The sequence below is a fragment of the Otolemur garnettii genome, unplaced genomic scaffold, assembly GCF_000181295.1.
Source record: "Otolemur garnettii isolate 467f Iridium unplaced genomic scaffold, OtoGar3 scaffold00005, whole genome shotgun sequence".
Lineage (NCBI taxonomy): Eukaryota > Metazoa > Chordata > Mammalia > Primates > Galagidae > Otolemur > Otolemur garnettii.
Genome location: NW_003852400.1, coordinates 18219559 through 18237511, shown reverse-complemented (window position 1 = coordinate 18237511; position 17953 = coordinate 18219559). Strand labels below are relative to the sequence as shown.

The following is a 17953-nucleotide window of genomic DNA, read 5'->3' as shown; positions in this document are numbered from 1 at the left end:
TAAACCTATGGTCCATCTTACAAGGGTACATGTGAATCTTTCTAAATGCAGAATATAAATGTCTTAACACAATAACTAAGAAAATGCCATGAAGGCTATGTTAACTATTTTGGTGAAAATATTTCAAATTGTATATAAAAGCAGCACACTGTGCCCCATGACTGCATTAATGTATGCAGCTATGATTAATAAAAAAAATAATAATCACAGTGCAAAGGGAAAAAAAAAGAAAATTTTTTTTTTATTTGTTAGAATCTGTATAGTGCATGGTATCCAGTGGCATTTTGTAATATGTTTATAAGCAATGTTGTTATTGTGATTATTCTGAACAATCTATAATGTTTTATACATAGGAGTCTCTCAAATCCTGCTAGTTTTAAATACTGGACACAAAATCATTCCTAAAAATGGAACCAGATTTCCTAGGGTGTTAGTATTTGATTTCTAGGTGACTAGAAGACTGCCTTTAATATATTCTATGTGCTTTGGGGTTTTTATGGTGATGAACAAAGTAAACTTTCTGAGGTGAAAGTCACTGGAAGCATTTGAACCAGATAAAAAGTAAACCTATCCCTAACTTTAAAACCAATGGATTTTTCTGGTTGACTGATGGACCACTGAGAAAGTATTTTTCTTTAGAATTGTTCAGTTTTACTGACATGGAAGTCTTTTCTAGTGTGATAACTTTCTTCTTAAACGATGTTAGACAAATTTAAAGAAAAATTTTGAGCTGTTATATCACAAAGAAAAAACTTCTTATGAGATAAAAGTTGTGTGCTTCAAATCCTAGTTCCATCTCTTAAAATCATATGATCTTGGGCAATTTATTTTGCCTTGGATGGCTTGCCTTGGTTTTCAAAAATGTCTTATCTAAAAAATAAAGGCACTAGTACTTGTCTATGTCCAAGGATTCATTTACAAATGAGAAAACTCCATAATTGCATTAATGTACACAGCTATGATTTAATAAAAAAAATGAGAAAACCACCATAAGTAGCTTCTCAAAATCACTAATAAATTAGTGTCAGAGCTGAATGAGGACTAGTTCTCCCAAATCTAAAACTTGACCTCTAATTACAAGAATGCCACTCAGTCTCTCAAGGTAAGATGTGAAGAAGCTTGGATAATTATTGTGGAGTTTGCAGCTCGTGTTAAATTGGTCATTTTTGATCCCTCACTAGATTGTAGCTTGGGTGTGAAAACTATCCAACATTCTGGCTAGAATGGTGACTCTCAGGATCCTTTCCCTCTCTTCTAAATTTACTTTGTTCTCTCTATCCAAAGCCGATATTTCTGGGAGCCACCTTGATTCAGCATTATGTACGCACCTCTAGAATTTTTTTCCCCAGTCATAATCAAAAAGGATTGTGTAAAGTGAACAGTGAGGTTTTTGCCAGACTGAAGATGCTATTTGGATGGAAGAGCCTTAGGAAGAATTAATCAGTGGGTCTTAATTTATATGCTGATCAGTTTAAATTCAAATATGGATATAATGGGCTCAGAAGTATAAATGAAAATTGTAAAATCTCAGTGCTTTGTGGGTTGCCAATACTTCCAAATAATTGATATTCTTTTAAAATAGTCAGCATGGAAATTTCCCTGCTTTTTTCCAACAACTGGCACCATTTCAGATTTTTCTTTTCAAATTACTGTCATAGTCAGTTTGAGCTTCTCCTTTTCCTCTCTGCTTTCCCATTTTTTTCTCTTCCATGCACACATTTCTTTCTAGCCTGTCCTTGACTTTGACCTAAAATGGACTATCTGAAATTGTCAGTTACCTGTTCACTACATATGACTCTTAATGCCCTTTTGCTATTTCAAAAACAACTCCTTTGTCCTTGCTACTTGACGATCCTCAAAGCATAATGACCCGCCACCATGAAGATGTATATATTTTAAATGTTCTACAGATTGTTAAGGATATTGCAAAGGAAGAGGTCCAAAGACATTTTAAATAATACAATGGTGCTAACATTTCTAATAGTGAATACTCTCAAGTGAAAAAGTTATTTTTGGTACTTCATTTGAGTATGTTTGTTAAAAGATGAACCAAATTAAATTATCATTATACTTTACATATATACACACTCTATGCTTGTGTTTGGATGGGTATAATCTTAAAATTCTCTTGCATATTTTTAAAAGGAAAGTTAAAATTGAAAGACAGCAGAAGAAAAATCAGCATGTAAAATGCCATGGGGAGGAAACACCTGCTGGGAAAACAGAAATGTAAAAGAACATGACAGCCTTCCCTCGGAACTTTACCCAGAAAAGCAGTAATATTTAGAAATGAAAATGTTGTGGAAAGGGTAGCATTTCAATGTTTTTAACATATTTAAAGTCTCAGTTCCACAGTCAACATGCCAAGACGCTAAAACCTGTAAAAGCCTTTTGAATGAATTTTATTCTATTATTTTAGTTGTTTTATTTATTTATTATTATTATTATTTTGCAGTTTTTGGCTGGGGCTGGGTTTGAACCTGCCATCTCTGGCATATGGGGCCGGCACCTTACTCCTTTGAGCCAAAGGCTCCGCCCTATTTTAGTTGTTTTAATTAGTGAAATTTTAGCAATAAGTTTTCGCTTATCAACTTCAAGTTTTATGTCTTAGGGATATTGTACTCCCAAAAACTGAATTTATGATTTATCTAGGTGTTTCATTTTGTTACGTATCACTAAAATTGAGGAATCGTAAATGCACTAACCTTTTACTTCTAAAGCATGCACACAGGCACTCTTTAATAATTCAAAAAACTTCCTATAATGATGAAGTCATATGACGAACTCAATAGGAAAGTACTAATACTATTAAACAACACAGATAATTCATTGTAGAAACCAGGCATAATAGAGCAAGAAAAATAAATCCTAACTGCTCAAAATATTTTGCTTTTTCTTATGCCAATTCATATTTCTTAAATCACAGTAACAGTTTTTCCTCTCTTTTGTTGGAGTACATGACAGCTATTCATATACTGGAGCAGGTGCAAAAGATAAAAGCTTTCCTATTAAAGTCAAGATTGTCAGCATTCCATGTGCAATGATGGGCAGACCTCCATCATTTTTGCATAAGATCTCTCCTAGGAAACCTATTGCCAGACCTTATTACTACACTATCAACTTATTCTCATCTCAAATTGTTATTCTTCAAAGACAAGCAGCTGAGTTGCACTTTACTTTTTTTAGATTTACTGATAGGTGATGAAAGAAAAAAGGCAGAACACAGAGAAACAAGGTAATTAATTATTTCATTTAGGCCAGGTGTGGTGGCTCACACCTATAATCTCAGCCCTTGGGAGGACGAGGAGGGTGGATTGCCTGAGCTCACAAGTTCAAGACCAACTTGAGCAAGAGAGAAACCTCCATCTCTAAAAAATAGCCAGGCACTGTGGTGGGTGCCTACCTGGGAGGCTGAGGCAAGAAAATTGCTTGAACTCAAGACTTTGAGGTTGCTGTGAACTAAGACGCCAAGGCACTGTACCAAGGGTGACCAGTGAGACTCTGTCTCAAAGAAAAAAAAATCATTTCATTTAACACCAAACAATACTCAAATCTAATATAGACTAGTGTGCCTTTTGGAATTATGATGTATCAATAATTATTAAATCAGACTACATAAAATAACATTTAAAAATTGGAAAAACATGAGTAAATTACTTTTCTAAGTAATAGAATTATGGTAGATTCTAAAATGAACTAACTAGAATCAGTCATGAACAAAATTAGTTGAAAACATTCTATTGTAAATGAAATAAAAGTTCTCACTATGGCTTATTTTTGGTGTTTTTTTTTTTTTTTTTAGACAGAGCCTCAAGCTGTCAAGCTGGGTAGAGTGTCATGGCATCACGCTCACAGCAACCTCAGACAGAGCCTCAAGCTGTCAAGCTGGGTAGAGTGTCATGGCATCACAGCTCACAGAAACCTCCAACTCCTGGGCTCTAGTGATTCTCCTGCCTCTGCCTCCTAAGTAACTGGGACTATAGGCACCTGCCACAACACCCAGCTGTTTTTTGGTTGCAGCCGTCATTGCCGTTTAGTGGCCCCGGGCTGGATTCCAAACCACCAGCTCAGATGATTGTGGCTGTAGCCTTAGCTGCTTGATCCACCAGCGCTGAGCCATTTTTGGTGTTTTTCATAGAAGCCCTTTTCTAGATTATAAATCAAGAGCCATACTCAGGTTGTAGAAATAAAGGATGACATTTTTCAAAATTTATTAAAGGGAAAAAACTAACAAAAAAATTATTAAAGGTGATGTGAGATTTTATAGGTAATAACACAATGCCTATCTGAATTCTTTGGGGGCTAAGAAGCTAAATTGGAATTTATTTTGGTGAAAGGTGAAAGAAATGAAATTCCCTCAAAACATCAATTAATTAGATTTTTGAAAGGTGTGTGAAAATAGCTATATGCAGAAAATTAACAAAAACTGAATATACTTTTTTTTTTTTTTTTTTGCAGTTTTTGGCCGGCTGGGTCTGAACTCACCACCTCTGGCATATGGGGCCAGCACCCTACTCCTTTGAGCCATAGGTGCTGCCCTGAATATACTTTTAATAGTCTGAAAGTTAGCATGCTTTTGAAATATGAAGCCCTCTAATAAAAACATAAGCTATATTTAAACCTCATTTAAACCTATTATCCTAAGTGATGTGACTCAGGAACAGAAAAATAAATGCCACATATTCTCAATTGCAAGTGGAAGTGAAACTATGGCTACACAAGGACATATATAATGGTATAAGGACTCCTAAGAGAAGAGGGGGAAGCGGTGAGGGAAGAAAAATTACCTGTGGGGTACATTGTACACTGATGATTATACCAAAAGCCCAGACTCCACCACTGTACAACATATGTAACAGAATTCCATGTGTACTCCTTAAATCGATTACCTTTTTTCTTTTTTGAAACAGAGTCCTGCTCTATTGCCCAGGCTAGAGTGCTACCAACCTACCTCACAGTAATCTCAAACTCCTGAGCTCAAGTGATCCACCTGCCTCAGACTTCCAAGAACCTCCTGGCTAGGACTATAGGCACCTGTTACCACACCCAGATAATTTTTCAATTTTTAGTAGAGACGAGGTCTTGCTCTTGCTCAGGCTGGTCTCGAACTCCTGACCTCAAGGAATCCTCCTGCCTCAGTTTTCCAGAGTGCTAGGATTACAGGCATGAGCCACCACACCCTGGCGAAATTATTTTTTAGAAAGAAAAAGAAAGAAAGAAAGAATAACATTGGCAATGGTAATATTATAAATAGTGAAAACAGATAATGCCTTTTTGGTTACTCTTTCTAGTTTTTCTATGTGAAAGAATCCCACATTTAACCAGTATTATAAGAATAAAATTCTAGTCTGTGGCAAGTTTAATAACAGTTGAATTTCCTGGGCTCCATCTATAAATTCACTATAGCTTAATGCAGTAGACCCATATTTCTAGCTGAAGAATGAGGTTGATTGGACTCACACTGCATGTATGTATATCCCCCAAGAATGGTACTGCAAGAAACAAAAACCATAAAGACAAACAGAGAGTACTACAAAACATTCTCCTGAACCTCACAGTGAGGTTCAGCATCTACTCTTGAGTGAGGACAAACTCTAGGAAATAACTAAATAGAAAGAAATACTTAAAACAAGTGAGACAAACTCAGTGGACAGGATGGCATAGTTCTTCATGGGAGAAAAGGCAGGAAAGGATGTTTTGGGATTTTGGTGGAACAAACAAGATTACTTATTTCTGTATTGCTGTTTCAGTTCTTCATCCAAAATCAAAATTTCTGCCTACTATAGAAATCAACCTTTGATCCACTCAAGATCTATCTTCTTGGAGTTGTAGCTACCTCAACTTAGACAAGTAATGCCAGCCTTGATATCTTGGAGGAAAACTTCTAAATATATACAGGATCAAGTTTTATTCATGTTCATTATGAAAGTGGATCATTTTCCCAACAATTTTTTATGTTATATGCTGCATACCCCCAAGGTCACCTGAAGTCCAATTAATTTTGTATCAAAGTACTGCAAGTAACAACAATATCTAATATTCATTTATACTTTCTTTTTCCAAATTCTGCCTAACAGGTAAAAGGTACAGAAAAAAAGGGTTAGTGAAACAATTATTAATGGATATATTATAACATTACTGAATTTTAACAAAGAAACTACTTGGTATTGAAACAAGTCTGGCATATTTTATTCTATTAAAAATCTATTCTATTCGATATTCTATTAAATATTGGCTTGGTGCCTGTGGCTCAAGCTGCTAAAGTGCCAGCCACATACACTTGAGCTGGCGGGTTCAAATCCAGCCTGGGCCCACCAAACAACAATGACGGCTGCAACCAAAAAATAGCTGGGGATTGTGGCAGGTGCCTATAGTTCCAGCTACTTGGGAGGCAGAAGCAGGAGAATGGCTTGAGCCCAGGAGTTGGAGGTTGCTGTGAGCTGTGATGCCATGACACTCTACCCAAGGTGATAGCTTGGGGCTCTGTCTCAAAAAAAAAAAAAAGAAAAATCCTCTAAATATCAATTATTATCTCAAATTTACAATTATAGGAAGTATTTTGAATAGTGAAAATTTTTTGCAATACTAAATTTAAACAAATTTAGAGAGTATTTATTTATTGTCTAGTAAGACTGATGAGAAAACGTCAGACACAATCATCTTCAGCTATTAGGATGAAGGTACAGATGACAGGGTGTAGCCTCCAATCATAGACTATATAAAAATTTATAAAGGTGTTTGAACATATATTTATACCACTTTATGTTGAAAGAGGATCTATGCATGAAGACTGTGAAACTTGCTAAGAAGAGGATTATTCAAAAGTTAAAAAAAAAGCAGCATCTCACATTACAAAATCAACACTCATAATCTGCAGCCTTTATATATACCAACAATAGTCAAGCTGAAAAAACAGTCAAGGACTCTATTCCGTTCACAGTAGTGCCAAAAAAGATGAAATATTTGGGAGTTTACCTTACAAAGGACATGAAAGATCTCTATAAAGAGAACTATGAAACTCTAAGAGAAGAAATAGCTGAAAATGTTAACAAATGGAAAAACATATCATGCTCATGGCTGGGAAGGATCAACATTGCTAAAATGTCCATACTAACCAAAGCAATATACAATTTTAATGCAATCCCTATTAAAGCTCCACTGTCATACTTTAAAGGTCTGGAAAAAATAATACTTTGCTTTATATGGAATAGCCAAGACATTACTCAGAAATAAAAACAAAGCAGGAGGAATCACTCTACCAGACTTCAGATTATACTATAAATTGATAGTCATCAAAACAGCATGGTACTGGCACAAAAGCAGAGAGGTAGATGTATGGAACAGAATAGAGAACCAAGAGATGAACCCAGCTACTTACCATCATTTGATCTTTGACAAGCCAATTAAAAACATTCACTGGGGAAAAGATTCCATATTTAATGAATGGTGCTGGGTAAACTGGCTGGCAACCTGTAGAAGATTGAATCTGGACCCCCACCTTTCACCATTAACTAAGACAGACTCTCATTGGATTAAAGATTTAAATTTAAGACATGAAACTATAAAAATACTAGAAGAAAGTGCAGAGAAAACTCTTGAAGAAATTGGCCTGGGTGAATATTTTATAAGGAGGACCCCCAGGCAATTGAAGCAGCCTCAAAAATACACTACTGGGACCTGATCAAACTGAAAAGCTTTGCATAGCCAAGAACACAGTAAGTAAAGCAAGCAGATAGCCCTCAGAATGGGGAGAAGATATTTGCAGGTTATGTCTCTGACAAAAGTTTAATAACACGAATCCACAGAGAACTCAAATGCATTAGCAAGAAAAGAACAAGTGATCCCATCTCAGGGTGGGCAATGGACTTGAAGAGAAACTTCTCTGAAGAAGACAGGTGCATGGCCTACAGACACATGAAAAAATGCTCATCATCCTTAAACATCAGAGAAATGCAAATCAAAACTACTTTGAGATATCATCTAACTCCAGTAAGATTAGCCCACATCACAAAATCCCCAAACCAGAGATGTTGGTGTGGATGTGGAGAAAAGGGAACACTTCCACACCACTGGTGGGAATGCAACTAATACCTTCCTTTTGGAAAGATGTTTGGAGAACACTGAGAGAACTAAAAATAGACCTGCCATTTGATCCTACAATTTCTCTACTAGGTATATATCCAGAAGACCAAAAATCACATGATAACAAAGATATTTGTACCAGAATGTCTATTGCAGCCCAATTCATAATTGCTAAGTCATGGAAGAAGCCCAAGTGCCTATCAACTCACGAATGGATTAATAAATTGTGACATAGAACACCATGGAATATTATGCAGCTTTAAAGAAAGATGGCGAATTTACCTCTTATGTATTTACATGGATGGGGCTGGAACATATCCTTCTTACCAAAGTATCTCAAGAATGGGAGAAAAAGTATCCAATGTACTCAGCCCTACTATGAAACCAATTTATAGCTTTCTTATGAAATCTATAACCCAATTATAGCCCAAGAAGAAGGGGAAAGGGGAGTGGGAGGTGAGGGGAGGGAGGAGGATGAGTGGAGGGAGGGCAATTGGTGGGACCACACTTACGGTGCATCTTACAAGGGTACATGTGAAATTTACCAGGTGTAGAATATAAATGTCTAAACACAATAACTAAGAAAATGCTGTGAAGGTTGTTAACCAGTTTGATGAAAATATGTCAAATTGTATATAAAACCAGCACATTGTACCCCATGATTACATTAATGTACACAGCTATAATTTAATAAAAATTTTTAAAAAGTTTAAAAAATTTTTAACCAACCATAAAATCTTGTTTAAATAGCTTTTTCAACTCTTATGTTCTCAAATTATTGCACAAGTCATAATGTAAAAGTAATAAAATACTCTACAAAAATGTTCAATAGAATTTAAAATTTTAACTTAAGGTAATTTGAAAGTTCAGTCATTCTCAAAGAGGCTGTAAGGATGAATAAAATCTTGACAGAAACCTGAAAGAAAAGGAACACAGTAATTACTGGAAATATAATACAATGTTAACACTCAAGTTTCAAGTTTCACGTTTCAACTAGAAAGCTTAAGTTCAAGGCCATTACACCAATTTATATAGAAATGTTATCTTTTCCAACTTATAATTCATCCCTTGGAAAGCTGTCTATGAGTAATAGTAATGATCAACTCAAATCAGATACACACACTGGAGCAAATTGGAAATGAAAGCTTCTTCAATTACTCAGACTAACATAAGTGATTTATTTCCTTCTGTTGACATGAAAGGGAATGAATGAAATGCTCATTTAGTGCATTTACCCACCCTGCACTAAGGTTAGAGAGCTCACTCAGCACAAATATTCCCAGAAAGTGTTCAACTTGGCAAGAAAGAAACCATCTATTCCAAAAGGTCACCACTTCAGTTCAACGTTGCATCTGCTAAGAAAAAAATTCTGTCACAGTCCATCACTGTAAGGCAGCAGCAACTCTGTAGAATGATACTTTCCAAGAATAGTTTCCTCACATCCCCCCAGGCAACTCCTCCACTTCATCAGACTACTTTTTGTCTTCCCTGACACAACTATTAGGCGCAATTCTTTGCTCTTCCATCTCAAATGTCTACTTCCAAATATTTTTCTACATTTTACATAGTCTTAAGCCCAGCTGAACATCATACCCTCTCAGTCAGGTCTAGTGCAACTCCAGCTCCTTACAATGGCCTAGAAATGCCTATGTAATCTGATCCCTGGGTATGTCTTCAGCCACACTGAATTTCCAGTTTTTACCACCCCATGCTCTGTCTCACCTTGGAGGCTCCACCTGGCTCATTCTTTCCCCCAGCCTTTTCCTGACTGAACTTTATCATATTTTGATCTTTGCTTAAACCCTATCCCTGAAGGAAGTGTTCTCTATTTCTCTTAAGTAGGTTTCCCACCCCTTCTGCCCACAATTTCAGTCTCTTCGTTTCTTCCTAGTGTGTGTTTTTTAATAATTTTCCTCTTCTCTTCACTTCTTTTGTACCCACACTGCAACATAGTGCCCTAATGGCAGAAATCATTACCTGCCTTTTTCAAGTTGTATCTGCAATGCCTGGCACAAAGCAAAAACTCCATAAATCCACATTTAATCAACTCCATTCTACCTTCGTCTATTTTTTTCTAAGGCCCTTTATTTTATCAGATCCAGAGCAAGATGAACTCATGATTTACTCAATTTTATCATTACTTTTCAAACCAATATGTGTATCTACTACACGCCAGGAGAACTACGAGGTACTACTGTTACAGCTATTATTATTGAGTGTTTATTATCACTGCTATCACTGACTGATGTAGGTTAGCTCCTTGTATCACCACAACCAGGCGAACAAACTACTATTTTTAATCCCAGATGAGGAGATTGATAAAGGGGTAATAAAGTACCCAAGATATCTTAGACAGTAAGCAACAGAGCTGAGATTGTACACTATATTGAGTAAAACACAATTTCCACATTAAGATGAGTCCCAGGAGAGAAGGCAAAGTAAAGTGAGCTGGAAATATAGAAGGAAAGAGATAACAACTGCTTACGGGAGATGATGAAAATTGGTTTGAAGATAGCAGTTACCATGACCTTTTAAAAAGAGTTAGGGTTTTGACGAATGAATGCCAGGAATTGGTGCAAGAGGCCCTTATCAGAAAGAAAATAGTGAGAACAAACATACAGGAAGAAGAGAAACTAAGTGTGCACAGGAAATAGCAATAGTGAGTTACTACATGTTGCCTAGTCTCTTGAACGCACTGTGGATGTCCCTAGGGCATCACTAGGGAATTTATCTGTGGCTAAAAAAAGGAATGGACATGCAATCTGTTTTTTTTTTTTTTAATTCTTGTGATAAGTTCTGTAGACTATTTTGTAAGTTATGAGAAACACTCTTCTTTTATGATCTATTCCTGCTGGCTACTTTCTCAGGAACTGGATTTTAAGTTTTTTAATGGCAGGCACTTTTATAAGAGAGGCCACGAAAGCTGACTCTTGGAAATGTCACTTGACAAGAAGTAAAAAGTCACAGATGACGACTGGGATGAGACCAGATACTATACCTGTGGATGCCAATGGTACAGTGACAAAGTACTGTTCTTGCCCTCAAAAAGATTATAATGTGATACAGAGACGATGACTGGTGTAAATTCTTATAATGGAGTAAATACAGTAGAAGAAATGAAAGGTTACAGCTCTCAGGTTCTACAAGATAGAATTATATTATTTAAAAACTAACTTGAATAGACATTTAAATTACAGTGGTATTTTCCAAAAGTGTTTATGTATAGCTCTTTCAATTAAAACCAAGAAATTTCTATAAAAATAAATACTTACAAAGTAAAAGCTGCAACATAGTTGATTACATAGAATGGTGGAAAGTCTCATCTAAAACTTTTTTAATTATTATTTTTCTGTACCCCAGAAGTGCATTAATGTACATAGTTACCGTTCAATAAAAAAAGAAAAAAAAATTATTATTTTTTATTAAATCATAAATTTGTACATTGATGCATTCATGGGGTTCAGGGTACTGCTTTGATATACAGTGTGAAATGCTTTCATTGAACTAAGTAAAACGTCCATCACAATTATACTCATTTCTTAATAGTTTTGAAATGTACCATCACATCATGCACCTTAGGTGAGGTCCCCCCAAAAACCCTCCCTCTTTCCATATCCCCCTCCCCCTTCCCTTTCTCTTCTCTTCCCTTCTACTTTCTGGACTATAGTTATGTTTTGCCATTCGTATGAGTGTGTAGGTGATTATATATTGATTTCATAGTAGTATTGAGTACATTGGATATTTTTTTTTCCATGCTTGAGACATTTTACTAAGAAGAATATGTTTCAGCTTCATCCAGGTAAACATAAAAGATATGAAGTCTCCATCTTTTTTATGGCTGCGTAGTATTCCATGGTGTACATATACCACAATTTGTTAATCTATTCATGGGTCGATGGGCACTTGGGCTATTTCCATGTCTTGGCAATTATGAATTGGGCTGCAACAAACATTCTGGTACAAATGACTTTGTTGTATAACAATTTTTGATCATCTGGGTATATACCTAGTAGAGGAATTGAAGGATTGAATGGTAGGTCTACTTTTGGTTCTTTGAGTGTTCTCCAAACTTCTTTCTAAAAAGGTCGTATTAGGTTGCATTCCCACCAGCAGTGTAGAAGTGTTCCTTTCTCTCCACATCCACGCCAACATCTGTAGTATGGGGAGTTTGTAATGTGGGCTAATCTTACTGGAGTTAGATGATATCTCAAAATGGTTTTGATTTGCATTTCTCTGATGATTAAGGATGATGAACATTTTTTCATGTGTTTATAGGCCATACACCTGTCTTCATCAGAGAAGTTTCTGTTCAAGTCTCTTGCCCACATAGAAATGGGATTGTTTATTCTTTTCTTATTGATTAGTTTGAGTTCTCTGTAGATTCTAGTTATCAAACTTCTGTTGGAAGCATAACCTGCAAAAATCTTCTCCCATTCTGAAGGTTGTCTGTTTGCTTTACTTACTGTGCTCTTGGCTGTGTAAAAAGCTTTTTAGTTTGATCAGATCCCAGTAATGTATTTTTGGTGTTGCTTCAATTGCCCAGGGGGTCCTCCTCATAAAATATTCTCCCACGCCAATTTCTTCAAGTGTTTTCCTTGCACTCTCTTCTAATATTTTTATAGTTTCATGTCTTAAGTTTAAATCTTTTATCCAGTGAGAATCAATTTTTGTTAATAATGAAAGGTTGGGGTCCAGTTTCAGTCTTATAAAGGTTGCCAGGCAGTTCACCCAGCACCATTTGTTAAAGAAGGAGTCTTCCCCCATTGAATTTTTTTTTTTTTTTTTTTTTGAGACAGAGCCTCAAGCTGTCCCCCTGGGTAGAGTGCTATGGCATCAAAGCTCACAGCAACCTCCAACTCCTGGGCTCACACAAGTCTCCTGCCTCCACCTCCCAAGTAGCTGGGACCACAGGCGCCTGCCACAATGCCTGGCTATTTTTTGGTTGCAGCTGTCATTGTAGTTTGGTGGGCATGGGCTGGATTCAAACCTGCCACCTTAGTTGTATGTGACTGGCACCTTAGCCACTGGAGCCATAGGCGCTGAGCCCCCACTGAATATTTTTGATAGGCTTGTTGAAGATCAAATGATGACAAGTAGCTGGGTTTGTCTCTTGGTTCTCAATTCTGTTTCATAAATCTACCGCTCTGGTTTTTTTTGCCAGTACCATACTGTTTTGATCACTATAGATTTATAGCATAGCCTGAAGTCTGGTAATGTGATATCTCCTGATTTGTTCTTATTTCTGAGTAATGTATTTGCTATTCAAGGTTTTTTCTGATTCCATATAAAACAAAGTACTATTTTTTCAAGTTCTTTGAAGTATGACAATAGTGCTTTAATAGGAAATGCATTAAATCTGTAGATTGCTTTGGGTAGTATGGACATTTTAACAATGTTGATTCTTCTCAGCCATAAGCATGGCATGTTTTCCATTTGTTAACATCTTCAGGTATTTCTTTTCTCAGTTTCATAGTTCTCTTTATAGAGATCTTTCACATCCTTTGTTAGGTAAATTCCCAGATATTTCATCTTCTTTGGCACTATTGTAAAAGGAATAGAGTCCTTGATTGTTTTTTCAGCTTGACTATTGTTGGCATATATAAAAGCTACTGACTTGTAAGTATTGATTTTGTATCCTGAGATGCTGCTGTATTCCTTGATCACTTCTAAGAGTTATGAAGTTGAGTCCCTGGGATTTACCAGGTATAGGATCATATCTTCAATGAAGAGTGAGAGTTTGATCTCCTCTGACCCTATTTGGATACACTTGATCACCTTCTCTTGCCTGATTGCGATGGCTAAGACTTCCATTACTATGTTGAATAGCAGTGGAGACATTGGGCATCCTTGCCTCATTCCTGATCTGAGTGGAAATGTTTGCAACTTTACACCATTCAATATGATATTAGCTGTGGGTTTGCTGTACATGGCCTCTATCAGTTTAAGAAATGTCCCTTCTATACCTATTTTCTTTTCTTTTCTTTCTTTCTTTCTTTTTTTTTTTTTTTTTTGAGACAGAACCTCAAGCTGTCACCCTGGGTAGAGTGCTATGGCATCAAAGCTCACAGCAACCTCCAACTCCTGGGCTCAAGCAATTCTCTTGCCTCTGCCTCCCAAGTAGATGGGACTCCAGGCACCCACCACAATGCCCAGCTATTTTTTGGTTGCAGCTCTCATTGTTGTTTGGTAGGCCCAGGCTGGATTTGAACCTGCCAGCTCAGGTGTATGTGGCTGGTGCCTTAGCCACTTGAACCACAGGCACCGAGCCTATACCTATTTTCTTAAGTGTTCTGATCATGAAAGGATGCTGGATATTATCAAAGACTTTTTCTGCATCAATTGAGAGAATCATATAGTCTTTGTTTTTTATTTTATTGATGTGATATATTATATTTATAGATTTGCATATGTTGAACCAACCCTGTAACCCTGGAATAAAACCAACTTGATGGTAGTGTATAATTTTTTTTGATGTGTTGTTGAATTGTTTGCTAAGATCTTATCAAATATTTTTGCATTGATATTCATTAGTGATATTGGTCTATAATTTTCTTTCTTTGTTGGATCCTTTCCTGGTTTGGATATCAGGGTGATATTTGCTTTATAGAATGTGTTGGAGGTATTCCTTCTTTTTCTGTGCTTTGGAAAAGTTTGTATAATAGGTACTAGGTCCTCTTGAAGGGTCTGATAGAATTCGAATGTGAAGCCATCTGGTCCTGGACTTTTCTTTTTTAGGAGATTTCATATTGCTGATGCTATTAAAGTGATTGATATAAGTCTACTCAAGATTTCTAATTCTTTCTGGTTGAGTCTAGGTAGGTGGCATGCTTCCAGGTATTGGTCCATTTCCTTCAGATTTTCATATTTCTGGGAATAGAGATTTTTGTAGTAATCATTGAGGATTTTTTGAATTTCTGACATGTCTGTTGTTATTTCTCTTTTATTGTTTCTGATAGATGATATTAGAGATTTTACTTTTCTATTTCTGGTTAGGTTGGCCAAAGGTTTATCAATTTTGTTAATTTTTTCAAAAAAACCACTTTTCATTTCATTGATTTTTTTTTTTTACAGAGACAAATGGTTTATTTGGTAACAAGGAATAAAAAGAAATATTTGATTTCCTCTTTTCTGGAGGCTGAAGTGTGGTAGTCAAGTGGATGACAACGTAAGAATTCTCTTATAAACCTTCATCTTTTGCACAAATGCACTGATGCTTGTTCATATGACTTGCCATTATCATTTTCTAGACAGAAGTGCCAACCGTTGTGCTTTCTAGTGTGTCAGTGACTGCTGTACTCTCCTTCTTGTCTTCAGGTTTCATGGCAGGAAAACAAAAGTACTTTCTTGATGTTGTTAGAGTCTGTGAGAAACATGGTGATGTGGTCGATCCCCATACCCCAGACAGCTGTGGGGGGCAGCCCATATTCCAGGGTAGTACAGAAGTTTTCATCTATGAACATCATCACCAGCAGCCTTCGCCTTGGCCTGCTCTTCAAAAAGCTGCTGCTGCCACATGGGATCATTCAGCTCAATGTAGGCATTGCATATTTCTTTCTTCATAACAAATAACTCAAAGCACTCAGTCAGACACTCTTTAGAGCGGTGCCATTTAGCCAGAGGGCTCATTATCTGTGGGTGATCACAGATGAATGTAGGATTTATACAAGTCACTTCCAGGAACTCCCTGACAAGCTTATCAAGAAGCCTGGCTGTGGTTTGAGGTGGAGGGCATTCAACAGCTTTTGCCACACAGATATCATCAAGAATTTTGCAAGTTTCTTCAGTTTCAAAGAGGTTAGTTTTTGGCAGCTTCACATCTGGGACTTTCTCAAGCTCTTCTACCATGTTGATTCTCCAGAGGGTGGGGTAAAATCAATCTCATAGGCTTGGCCTTCTGGCCCATCTGGGTGGTTACCTTGTAACCACCTGTAATATGCCTCACCATCCCTGAAACCAACTTCTTCGTGATTTCCATGAGGTCATGATATTCTGCATAGGCCATGTAGAACTTCCCAGGATTCCCCTGAACTCCAATTCTGTCTCCTGACTAAGTTAGTTATTGATATGAGTAAACTCTTCCTCTGATTTATAATTTCTGGAATTGGCCATGACTTGCAACTTGACCCCTTCTCCTTGAAGGTCATAAAAGATGAGCTTTCCCCCAGAAGCTCTTTTGGCATGGATCCTACCTGCCACCTCGTCAGTCAGGTGGTCCCCAGGCTGAAGGTGATTATACTCTTGGATGAAGTCAGTAAGATAGATGTCTACACGGAACTTGTGTGAGTATGGGTCTTCCCCATTGACTTTCAATTGATGGACTGTTTGACTTCTGATCTTCTTGATTTGGGTCCAAGCTCTCCTCCTCAACACCCACACCATTGTCAGTGGTGTGGTTAGTGGCATCAGCAGTGGCCTGGCTTAGCTGTTTCTCACTGAGCTCTTTCTGCTTGGCCTCCTTCTCTGTCACCTTCTCAGCTTTTAGGCATCTCTTTAGCTCATTCTTGCTCAGTTTCAGTTCAGCGCCATCTACTTTCACCTTGGCCCCCTCCACAGCAGCCATCTTCCAGGAGAGCCCGACCCTCAAGTCATTTCATTGATCTGAATGATTCTTTTGTTTTCAATTTCACTTAATTCTACCCTAATTTTGGTTATTTCTTTTCTTCTGCTGGGTTTGGGGTTGGAATGTTCTTCCTTTTCTAGTTGCTTGAGATGATCCATTAAGTTGTTGGCTTCTTCCCTTTTTGTTTTCTTAATGAAGGCTTCCAATGCTATAAGTTTCCCTCTTAGTACTGCCTTTGCAGTATCCCACAGGTTTTGATAATTTGTGTCTTCATTATCATTTAGTTCCAAAAATTTGGTGATTTTCTTTTAATCTCATCTCTGACCCAGCTATCATTCAGCCTAAGATCTAAAACTTTATTAATGTGGTTATCATAAATTCTTCTGAGTGAGTAACCCAGCATTTGCTTTTTATGTTCCTTATCTCTGGCTTTCTATAATCAATGTTCTTGAATGGAGAAACTCAACTTTTTTTTTTCTTCTTTCACTAAGAAGCAATTACCTTCAATTTTCTTCACACATTCCTACCCTACTTCCATTAGAATATAACTGTCAAACTACTAAGGACACACACACACACACACACCCCTAAAGGTGTATGCATGATTCTCTCTTATTTATCCTATTGAAGGCTCATAATTTTTTCATTCATTCTAGAAAGCCTGACATGTACCTTCATTTTATAAACCTAGGCACTGGAAAACTGTGCTACTAGAAAATCATGAGGAGTCATTTGCTTCTCTTTCTCTTTCTTTTTTTAGTTGATATGTATGATAAACTAGATACTGATAACCACAGAAATTTACATTAGAGTTTTAACAGTATGTGACAAAGTCACTCAAGGCAGTACCCTACTCCTCCCCATGGGGTAGCCATTGCTAGTAGATCACAGCACTGCTTCCCACTGAACCTGGGCAGTGCTCAGGTTAGCTTCTCTGCATGATGCTCCAGGGAACCACTATCTTGTAACATGTATTGTGTATGACTCTTTTAGTACATAAAACATATCCTGCAATTTAAGGCACTTTAGAAAGATACAATCTATTTTCAGCTACCATTGGACATATTATTTAGCAAGTGTTTCTTAGTACCTTGAAACATTACTGCAGTTTCAAACAGGAACAGTTCTTGTTTGCGCCCTGCTTTTGGTACTCCTACCTATACATATCCTGCACCTGAGTACTGAGTCTTGGCTCACTTGCCCTGGAAGTCTTTCCTCCAGCTTCTTGGGGGAACAATACAGCCTCTCTCTACACCTTAGATTAACACTGTCCTGAAAGATGTCTATCCATATTTTTTTTTTTTTTTTTTT

At 36.9% G+C, this 17953-nt stretch overlaps 1 pseudogene; it reads right to left on the bottom strand.

Annotated features, from left to right (window-relative positions):
• Positions 1-15204: 15204 nt before the first annotated feature.
• LOC100947609 lies at positions 15205-16651 on the bottom strand (annotated as a pseudogene).
• Between the last annotated feature and the right edge of the window lie 1302 nt (positions 16652-17953).